Genomic DNA, 10241 nt, shown 5'->3' with positions numbered 1-10241 from the left:
TTTTCGTGAGACATGAATGTCCTCATAAATCATCATGGCAACTTGGACAAAGACACTGCATGCCAATTTTCAAGCCAATCGGACAAATGGTTGCACAGTTATAGCTGTTTTTATGTTTTTTTCATATTATACCACCACCAAGTGGTGAATCGACACAGATTTTTTGAGTGGCCACAGAATGAACTCATACATGAGTTTAACAAATTTGGCGAAAATATCTCATTGTGTTCAAGAGTTATAACCTTTGTAGTTAAAGTGTCCGTGCCTACCTCGACTGTTCTGGCTACCCATCGCGAGTGTGAATCACCAATTTAAATTCTTTTGACAACTTTTTGCCATGAGGGTCTCCAGATCAGTGTTCTCAAACTGGGGTATGCAAGGTGACAGAGGGGGTACGCCGACAAAATGCTGAGTTTTGCTGTTTATCAAATTCTACTCCACCTTAAAAAAACATTAAACTGAGCTTGTATTTGTAGCAGGTAAAATGCTGTAAATGACATCCAATAAAATGACCTCATCTTCCACAGTCAAAACTGACTGCATCAACACAGTATGATAGATTGCATGCAGAGTATCTGCCTTAGCAAATCACACTACATTACTGCCGTTTACGACAAGTACCTTCTGTAAAAGTGGGGATTTAGCACTTACTAGCGTGAAGAACAAAAATAGACACAGCCTTCTTGTTTTTAATATTGATCATATATTATATGAGCAAGAATGTAATGTTTCCCGGATATCCACACGATTGCAAACGTGACATTGATTTTAAACAACAGTTCAACAAACAAAAGGATAAAATTAAGTGATGTTCATTTTCGTTTTGTCAGTAGTTTTTGCTCTATTAGTTCCAACGAACGCCACAGCAGAACTGCAGCACACAGCGGTGTCTCGTGAACGAATCTGTGGCTTTGAGCGAATCGTGACACTCCATAGCTGTGTCCCAATGTGAAGGCTGCATCCTTCGAAGGACTGAAGACTTCAAGGATGCAGCCTATGAGTCCTCCGAAGGACGTACCATGTAGCCTTCATAGGATTTCCTAATTGCGCAACCAGGTGTTTCTGATCACCGCTCCTCAACGGTGCGAGAGGACAGCTGCCATCCTGATAATTCATTTGATATAGCCTAACTGAGTAAACAGCTATGGAGCCAGAATTGGCTATTGTAATTTTTATGTTTTCTATTTTACTGGAGGACATGGTGAGGATGTTTCAGCCCCGGCGCTGCCGGATCATGTATTTTCGGTTTAGCCCGGTTTGAATATAAAACCCAATTGAATATAAAAAAGTCCAGTATTTCTCGCGCTCGTCATCGGCAGCTGTCACGGTTGCCAGGCGACAAGAACGATCCTCCGTCTAGACCGGTCCGAGCGCTTCAGATGCGCCCTTTGATATGGGACGCAGCTGTAGTTAGCAACAATTTGTTAATATAGTGACAATAGACCTACATTTTGTTACTTTAATTTTCGGAACTGCATATTTCATTCAATATTCACGTACAAATGAGAAATAACCTACTGAACCTGTTTTCCCTCACATATGATTTTACATTAAACTACACAAATGTATATAATGTAACAACCTTGAAAATATTCAGAAGTAAAATGCAGTAGTACCATAATATAAATACAAAACTATAATAAAAGCTTTCCTGTAGCTCAGTGGTAAGAGCATTGCGTTAACAACGCAAGGTTGTGGGTTCGATCCCAGGGGATTGCACATGCCTATGTATGAATGTATAGGATAATGCAATGTAAGTCGCTTTGGATAAAAGCGTCTGCCAAATGCATAAATGTAAATGTAATAAAAACCCAGACAATGAGTTTTTCCCCCCGCAGAATACATACCTCTAGTTTTACTCTTGATACTAAAAACTTATTAAAAGTACTTTTTTCAGAAATTACTCTTTTTGAAAAAGAAAAAAAAGACCTCAGTGACATGGCAGCCATCGATTGAGTTAGCCCTGCAAACCTGTTGGTAGACAACTTAGTGGATAGTGGAAATATGCACTCAAACACTCTGGAGAGCGTCCCAGATGATGTCCCACCAGCAGAGAGGCCTTACCAGGGGCAGCCCATTCCAGTCCAGCAGCTCCAGGGTCTCCCTGCTCAGCTGAATAAAAGTCTACATCATTTTTTTCTTATTTTATGTACTGTAAATGTTTGTTGATTTTGATATGTTTAACGTATGTTGTTAATAGTTGGAAAAAGTACTTTAATGTAGCCCGTGGAACAAATGATTTTCATTTACCAATTTTATTTGAAAAAAAAAGGTATACAAGAGTTTGTTTCATGTAGAAATTATGACTGTCAAAAAAATAAACAATGTCCAGAACAATTCATTCTCTTTTATTTACACATTTAAAGTTGCATAAAAATAATGTACAGATTTTTTCTTTCCTTTTAAAAAATAAAAGTGAAAAAAGTTAAACAAGAATATGTAGAAAAAAATAAATATTTTTCAATCATTTTCTCAAGAAGAGAAAACAGCCTGTCCATCCTCTCCCTGCTCTCCTGTGCTCTCCTCGCCTCTGCCTTCGTGCTGGTGCTGCTGGTGCTGGTGCTGCTGGTGCTGGTGCTGGTGCTGCTGCTGCTGGTGCTGGCTCCTCCTCACCGTGGGCCCTGAGGACAAACCAGGGCCAAGTTTCAGCAGTGGGTTTCCCACTCACACCCTCACCTGTCCCAGGACACTTGCAATCCTAAGGCAGAGCAAATTAACCATGGATTGTGTATTAACGTGTGTATTAACTTTCTTACTTTTTTTTTCTTTTTTTTTTTCTGAATTGGTCTAAAAAAGCTTAACACATGGGTGCAATCTTAAGTGCATTGTTAACACTGCAAAATATGACACATCAAGACATGCATACAAAATACTTAAGAAATCATATTTCTATATACTCAAATTTGGTTAAAACCACATAGCTTTCATGACAGCACTACAAAAACACATAAAAGTGAAACCCCATTGCCTTATCAACTGCTTTTCTTATTGTTGTGGGCTTTATAGGGTGAGTGATATTTCTTATAATACACAAGTGAGATTACAAATAGGTCGTTAAACTAATATTAGCACAGGTTTTGCCTCAAACTACCTGACAAATGAAGCCACGCAATGGAGACGAAGGAGTTAAGATGAAGTTTATAATAAACTTTAACTCGGTTTCGCTAGCTATTTAAGTAAATGAAAACATAATACTTACATTTAAATTTGAATTTGCTGTCCACCACCGATCTCTAGTCTAGACCGCCTTTAAAAATAAATAAATAAATGCTGTCGTCAACGGCGCGCAATGACTTATGGGGTAGGATAGGCCGCTAAGTGTCCATTTATGTATCCTTCCTTTCATGAGGAAACGAAGGGCGCATTTTGCGTCGCTTTTGAATCAGGGTAGCCTTCGTCGCATCGCGATGACGCAACCGGCCTTCAGATACGGCCTTCAGAGGATGCAGAACTGAATAGGGACAGCCTTCATCGCGCCGCGGTGACGCAATCAGCCTTCAAATGCGACCTTCCAAGGATGCAGCCTTTGAATTGGGACGTCCTTCGTCGCGCCGCTGTGACGCAATCGGCCTTCAAATGCAGCCAATCGGCCTTCAAATACGGCCTTCGGAGGATGCAGCCTTCACATTGGGACACAGCTCATGATTCAATGACCCATTCATAAATACTTGCTTCGTTTCTGAATGAATGACTCACTGAATCACTCATAAAGACAGTGACTTACCACCACCTACTGGCGGTTAAATTAATATTTAAAAGTATCACTTCGTTTTTACCATCATTGCATACTTTATTCTTTTGAACATTTTATATTTAAAGCATTATTAAATGGGGGAGCGAAAGAAACCTAAAATTCTCGGGACAGCAGCATGTGTCCAAAATGTAATCTTAACCGTTCTATTTCATCAGAAACGATATGTAAACAGGGCTTTAAGTGTAAAATACCGAACTTGTCCTTTAATGGAAGAGGTGTGACTGCAGTCTAAGTGGAGGAGAAGGGGGTTCGCAGAAGGATGTTAAATGCCTCAGGGGGTACGACACACTAAAGTTTGAGATCTAGATGATGCATGTCAGTTTTTGTTTGAATCGGACAAACGGGGGATTTAAAAGAGTTTGAAAAAGGTAGATTTTTTGGGAAAATCCAAGATGGCGGAAAGATTTGCATATCGGAAATGGTTAAAGGGGTCATCGGATGCCCATTTTCCTCAAGTTGGTGTGATTCTTTAGGGTGTTCATGTAAAGTTTGGTTAACCTCAATGGTTGTGTAAAACAACACCTTTTTACCTCCTCAAAAACAGCTCTGTTCACAGCGACCCATTTCGGTGCATGTCTCTTTAAATGATAATGAGCAACTGCCCCAAAAATACAACATTTTGTTTTTATTATGAGTGTACACAAATAAAAGAAGACATTTAACAGTTTTGAATCAAATTTGCACTGAGAAGAAAAAAAGCGAGCTGGTCTCACCAACACGAACGCCGACCCCAGAGGGTTAAAGAGTTATGGCCTCTGTCAGCTCGATCGTCACGTTTTCCTGAAACAGATTGGTCGTCATTACGAGACCTGTAATTGTTGTGGGAACTTATCATTATAACATTCTGTTCCAATATCTGTGCTCCTCAAAACTTCTGGCCATGAACTGTATGGATACACTTGCTGCATAGATCATAATCCATCAGTCCTATGATTGTTTATTTTGGGACACTTTTGGTTAACCCAGGATGAGAACACAAACATGAGAAATATTGGTTTACACTACTCTCTTTCAAATCATGTCTACATTAGGCTGAGCCAGGCATCGTGCAAGACTGATATCTGAACAGTTTTGGATGCTTTCTCCCTTTTTAAAGGTCACTCTCAAAGCTTTGTAGTCCTCAGGATTTGCGATTGCCAACTCAGCAATAGGGCCTTGCATGACAATGGTATTTCTGCCAACATTCATTGTGTTGTCTGTGTCATAGTCGGTAGCAGCAGAGACAGAGCAGGATCTAAGTTCTGCAGTCCTTATTCAGAAACTAACTCAAATCTCCAAACTCACACTCAAGAGCACCTGAGACCCGTTTCAATAGCACACACTCTCTGTAGGCGCAGATGAGTTGCCATATGAGAACGACTGACATCTCTATCTTTTCATACAGATTACATAAACAGAGAATATTTGTTTTCGTTTTGAATTAGATAATTTAATAGCAGAAACTTAAATGTGTATAAAGATATTGCTTATGCCTGTGTTGACCAGTATTCAGGGAGTTTTGTTTAAGCTCCAGAAAAAAAGTTCACGGAGACGGAGAGGCAGAAAGCACACCCTGTTTATTTTCTTTATTTTACAAAAGCACAATGTTTTGTTTCGATTGTAAGTGGACACATAAAAAAATAGACATTTAACAGTGAATTGTTTCATAATTCTTATGTCTGTATGACCATAAATGACTATTTTGCTGCTATGTGAAAACATCCAGCAGAACGCGCCAGTGCGTTTGTCGACCCCAGAGGGTTAGCTTTAGCCTCATAGGAAGGAACATAAATTGTGATATATGCTCACTCTCATCAAGACGGCGCTGCGGTGGTGGAGTCCATGCAGGAGGAGCAGCGTCTGGCACTGCGTCGCTTTTCAGTGTGAGCTGTTTGTTTTAAATGCTATGCTAACTAGATGCTAATATACGCTATCCTGATCGTTTTCAATACTCGCAATTCCAACTCCTGACTAGCTACAGAGGTTTTGACGAAACAAGATGTTTTTATACCAGGGGCTCCCTTGTGAAAAAAAAGTGCACTTAAGTGTACTTTTATAAAGTGTACTTATTACATAAATAATATACTTTAAATATATACACTTAAGTGTGAATTAAATGCCATCTTTTCGGCGCACTTAATGCACATTAAGTGTAATTAATTTCAAATATATCATATATTAAGTTGAAATAAAATGTAATAAGTTGCCATTAAGAGTGATTTTTTGGAACAACTTAATTGGTACTTTATTACAACTTTATATATACTTTCATAATTGCTTCTAGTGTTTTTAAAATATACTTAAAGTGCACTACAAAATGTAATGACACGCAATTAATGTGATTTAAAATATACTTTAATGTCAGTTAACAATACACTTAAGTGTGAATTAAATGCAATGTTTTCGACACACTGAATGCACATTAAGTGCAATTAATTTCAAATATATCATATATTAAGTTGAAATAAAATGTAATAAGTTGCCATTAAGAGTGATTTTTTGGAACAACTTAATTGGTACTTTATTACAACTTTATATATACTTTCATAATTGCTTCTAGTGTTTTTAAAATATACTTAAAGTGCACTACAAAATGTAATGACACGCAATTAATGTGATTTAAAATATACTTTAATGTCAGTTAACAATACACTTAAGTGTGAATTAAATGCAATGTTTTCGACACACTGAATGCACATTAAGTGCAATTAATTTAAAATATATCACATATTAAGTTGAAATAAAATGCAATAAGTTGCCATTAAGAGTGTTTTTTTGGAACAACTTAATTGGTACTTTAATACAACTTTATATCTACTATCATAATTGCTTCTAATATCTTCAAAATATAGTTAAAGTGCACTACACAATATAATGACACGCAATTAATGTGATTTAAAATATACTTTAATGTCAGTTAACAATACACTTAAGTGTGAATTAAATGCAATGTTACAATCAACAAAACTAAATGTAAAACCCTCTAAATTTACTGACAAAATAATCTCAAAAAGAAGTACATAAAAACCTTTCTGTTGATGCACAAGAAAACCCCAAGAAACACTATGCATAAACACAAACAGTTTTGGAAAGAGACCTTTGGGTAATGCTTTACAAAAATATATTAGTTACCTACTTCAGTTAACATGAACTAAGAATGAATAATACTTTAAGCATTTATTAGTCTAAGTAAGATAATATTAGTCTTGGTTAGATCATGTTGGCTAAAAAATTAACTAATATTAACAAATGAGACCTAATTAAAAGTTACCGAACCTTGTTATTTAGCTCTTAAAGGGATGTTCAGCAGAAGAAAGAAATTCATACAGGTTTGAAACAACATGAGGGTGAGTATATGATGACAGAATTTTCATTTTAAAGTGGAGTATCCCTTTAAACCTTTACCAGCACCAACATTAAACAGGACCAAATGCTTACTCCAGCATTACAGTGAATCTAAGTTTGTCAAAAAAAAAAAAAACTAAAAAAACTCAACAAAAAAAAAACCCTGAAGAACTCCAAAAGTACAAAAACCAAAATGATTTGTCACCCAATTTTTTAAGTTGTTGGAAAGTGCTGTTTATGTCAATGTCCCAGATGCTCTCCAGAGTATATGTGAATGGAAATGTTTCAAAGATGCAGGAAAGTCAGAAAAAATGCCTTGAGGAAAAAAACAAAAAAACAGAAAATTTGTTTCTAATACAGATCCAGTCCATTATTATATTTGGCTCAATTGAATGAAAGAGATAGATATACAGTTGCGCTTCAAAGTTGATATACACCTTGCAGTATCTGCAAAATGTTAACAATTTTATCAATAATAGGGATCACAAAATGTACGCAAAATTTATTCTGCAAGGTGTATGTAAAATTTTGACTGTTAACTGTTGATGAATGTGTGATGTGATTGATTACCTCAGTCACCAGGGCCACATCGTAGTAGAAAGCTGGGCAAGGTTCCTTCTATTTCCCACAAACACCAGGATTCCACTGACTACGCCATCTTTACTGACACTGGGCTTAAAGTGATTAAAAATAGAGAACCTTTTTATTGCTACTTTACAGGGAATTAAGCATAACTTTATCAATTACACAAATATAGATATATGACCCATGCAAACCCAGGACCAATGCAAATTAAGAAAGGTATTCTTACATTTTAAGCTTGCCCCACATAGCTATCTTCATGAAGGATGTTCCTGTTCCTGTATTTACCACGGTTGACACAGCAATGCTGCAAGCCTTCTTCCTTTGGTTTGTTACCTATAAAATATATGATGATTATAGGTGCATGTGTAAATGCACAGGTGGGAATTTATTACTTGCACATGACATGCAAAAGATTCAAAGCATTTAAAAGCTATAGGGATAGTTAGTGACTTGAAAGTAGTGTTTTAGCTTGATCAGGATGTGCTGTCATGATAAATCTTGTAACATCACCTCCTCAGTACAGGTCTGTGATTCCACACCGCTTGCACTGTATCTCCAATAACAAATATGAACTGATCCTGCAAAATGAATGTTTAAATCCAGATAAACACAAAAATATGACATATTCCAAAACAAATAGTAATTGAACAACTCTTTAAATACAAAATGAAACTGAACACATTACAAGCATTTTTTTCTAGAGGTGGGTAATATATTAAATATTTATGGTGGTTATAAAATTGATTATTTGTATTAAATGTATATAAACGTCTTCGAGTGTTACAATATTGGATCAGCATTCAGCAAATTTTTAGTAGCTTGTTTAAAATAATTAAAAAAGTCGGTTTAGTTAAAAAAAAAAATCAGCAACCAAATTCCTCGAACACGACCACACACACCTTCCTCACATTACAATGCAAGACATTATTAGAATGCAATCATATATAAATTATTGAAAACATGATTAATTCACCTCCCGAGTCTATTGAGTTTATAATATCTGTGATTAAAATGCACCCAGCAACTGATATGTTACGGTGAAAAAAAATTAACTAAAGAAAGCATCAAGATATACTTACTTGACTGATTATTTGCAGCATAACGTCTCATCTGCAAACAAACATCCAAACGTGGTGCTCCTTTTGTTCTCTTGTTTGGCTAGCTTTAGTATCATCACGAATCGCAAACGGATCGCAAAACATAGCGCATTTTTCAAACTCTAGTGAAGTAGTGCGTCATAATGACGTAGTATTTCTCGCGCATGCGCATTAAACAACATATTCATATATCATGCATGGTTAAATGTTATTTCAGCTTTTCTGTTTAAGTTGAAGTTGTTCTAACTCATTGTGTTGTTAAACTCTGTAAGTTCACAAAACTTTCATTAACCTAACTAAAAGTCAATATTTTTTTCAATGTAGTGTAGTGTGATTAAAATTTAATGTATTTTAACTGAATTTAAATGCAAATTAATTTTGTTTACATTTGTTTAACTTTTGCTCGCAATTAATACAATTAAATGTGTGTTTAAAAATGTGTTATAAATCATAATTATTTAAAATGTATGTTTAAGTAAAACTTAGTATACATTACAAAGTGCAGTTTTTAAAACATGCACTTAAGTATGTTTATAAATATTGTCATGAAAGTGTTCTTTCTTTAAGTAACATTTAATTAGACATTATTAAAAAGTGCACTTAAGTGTGTTTATAAAAATTATGATGAAAGTGTACTTTCTTTAAGTTAAGCTTAATTAGATATTATTACAAAGTGCATTTGTAAAAATTGTACTTAAGTGTGTTTATAAATATTGTGATGAAAGTGTACTTTCTTTACGTTAAGCTTAATTAGACATTATTACAAAGTGCATTTTTAAAAATGCACTTAAGTGTGTTTATAAATATTGTGATGAAAGCGTACTTACTTTAAGTTAAACTTAATTAGATATTATTACAAAGTGCATTCATAAAAAGTGCACTTAAGTGTGTTTATAAATATTATGATAAAAGTGTTCTTTCTTTAAGTAAAACTTAATTAGACATTATTACAAAGTTCATTTTTAAAAAGTGTATTTAAGTGTGTTAAGAAATATTGTGATGAAAGTGTACTTACTTTAAATTAAACTTAATTAGATATTATTACAAAGTGCACTTGTAAAAAATTGTACTTAAGTGTGTTTATAAATATTGTGATGAAAGTGTACTTTCTTTAAGTTAAGCTTAATTAGACATTATTACAAAGTGCATTTTTAAAAATACACTTAAGTGTGATTATAAATATTGTGATGAAAGTGTACTTACTTTAAGTTAAACTTAATTAGATATTATTACAAAGTGCATTTGTAAAAATTGTACTTAAGTGTGTTTATAAATATTGTGATGAAAGTGTACTTTCTTTAAGTTAAGCTTAATTAGACATTATTACAAAGTGCATTTGTAAAAAGTGCACTTAAGTGTGTTAATAAATATTGTCATTAAAGTGTATTCCCTTTAAGTACACTTAAGTGGTCTTTCATTTTAATTTAATTATATTATCTGCAAGTGCACTTTTCAAAAAGTATACTTTTATTATTTTAAGC

General features: G+C 34.7%; 2 long non-coding RNA genes across 2 annotated transcripts; both read right to left on the bottom strand.

Moving 5' to 3' along the window:
• Nucleotides 1-2323: 2323 nt before the first annotated feature.
• On the bottom strand, nt 2324-3300 carry LOC309492011. Its single transcript, XR_014203397.1, has 2 exons — nt 3200-3300; nt 2324-2698 (listed from the first exon to the last, which is right to left on the bottom strand). It is a non-coding gene; the product is annotated as an uncharacterized lncRNA (long non-coding RNA).
• Nucleotides 3301-7242: 3942 nt separating this feature from the next.
• LOC309492010 lies at nt 7243-8189 on the bottom strand. Its single transcript, XR_014203396.1, has 3 exons — nt 7890-8189; nt 7649-7752; nt 7243-7393 (listed from the first exon to the last, which is right to left on the bottom strand). It is a non-coding gene; the product is annotated as an uncharacterized lncRNA (long non-coding RNA).
• Nucleotides 8190-10241: the final 2052 nt, after the last annotated feature.

This window comes from Leuciscus leuciscus, assembly GCF_965113295.1.
Source record: "Leuciscus leuciscus genome assembly, contig: HAP1_SCAFFOLD_829, whole genome shotgun sequence".
NCBI lineage: Eukaryota > Metazoa > Chordata > Actinopteri > Cypriniformes > Leuciscidae > Leuciscus > Leuciscus leuciscus.
The sequence above is the reverse complement of the archived record's forward strand: the minus strand, read 5'-3'. Positions and strand labels throughout refer to the sequence as shown.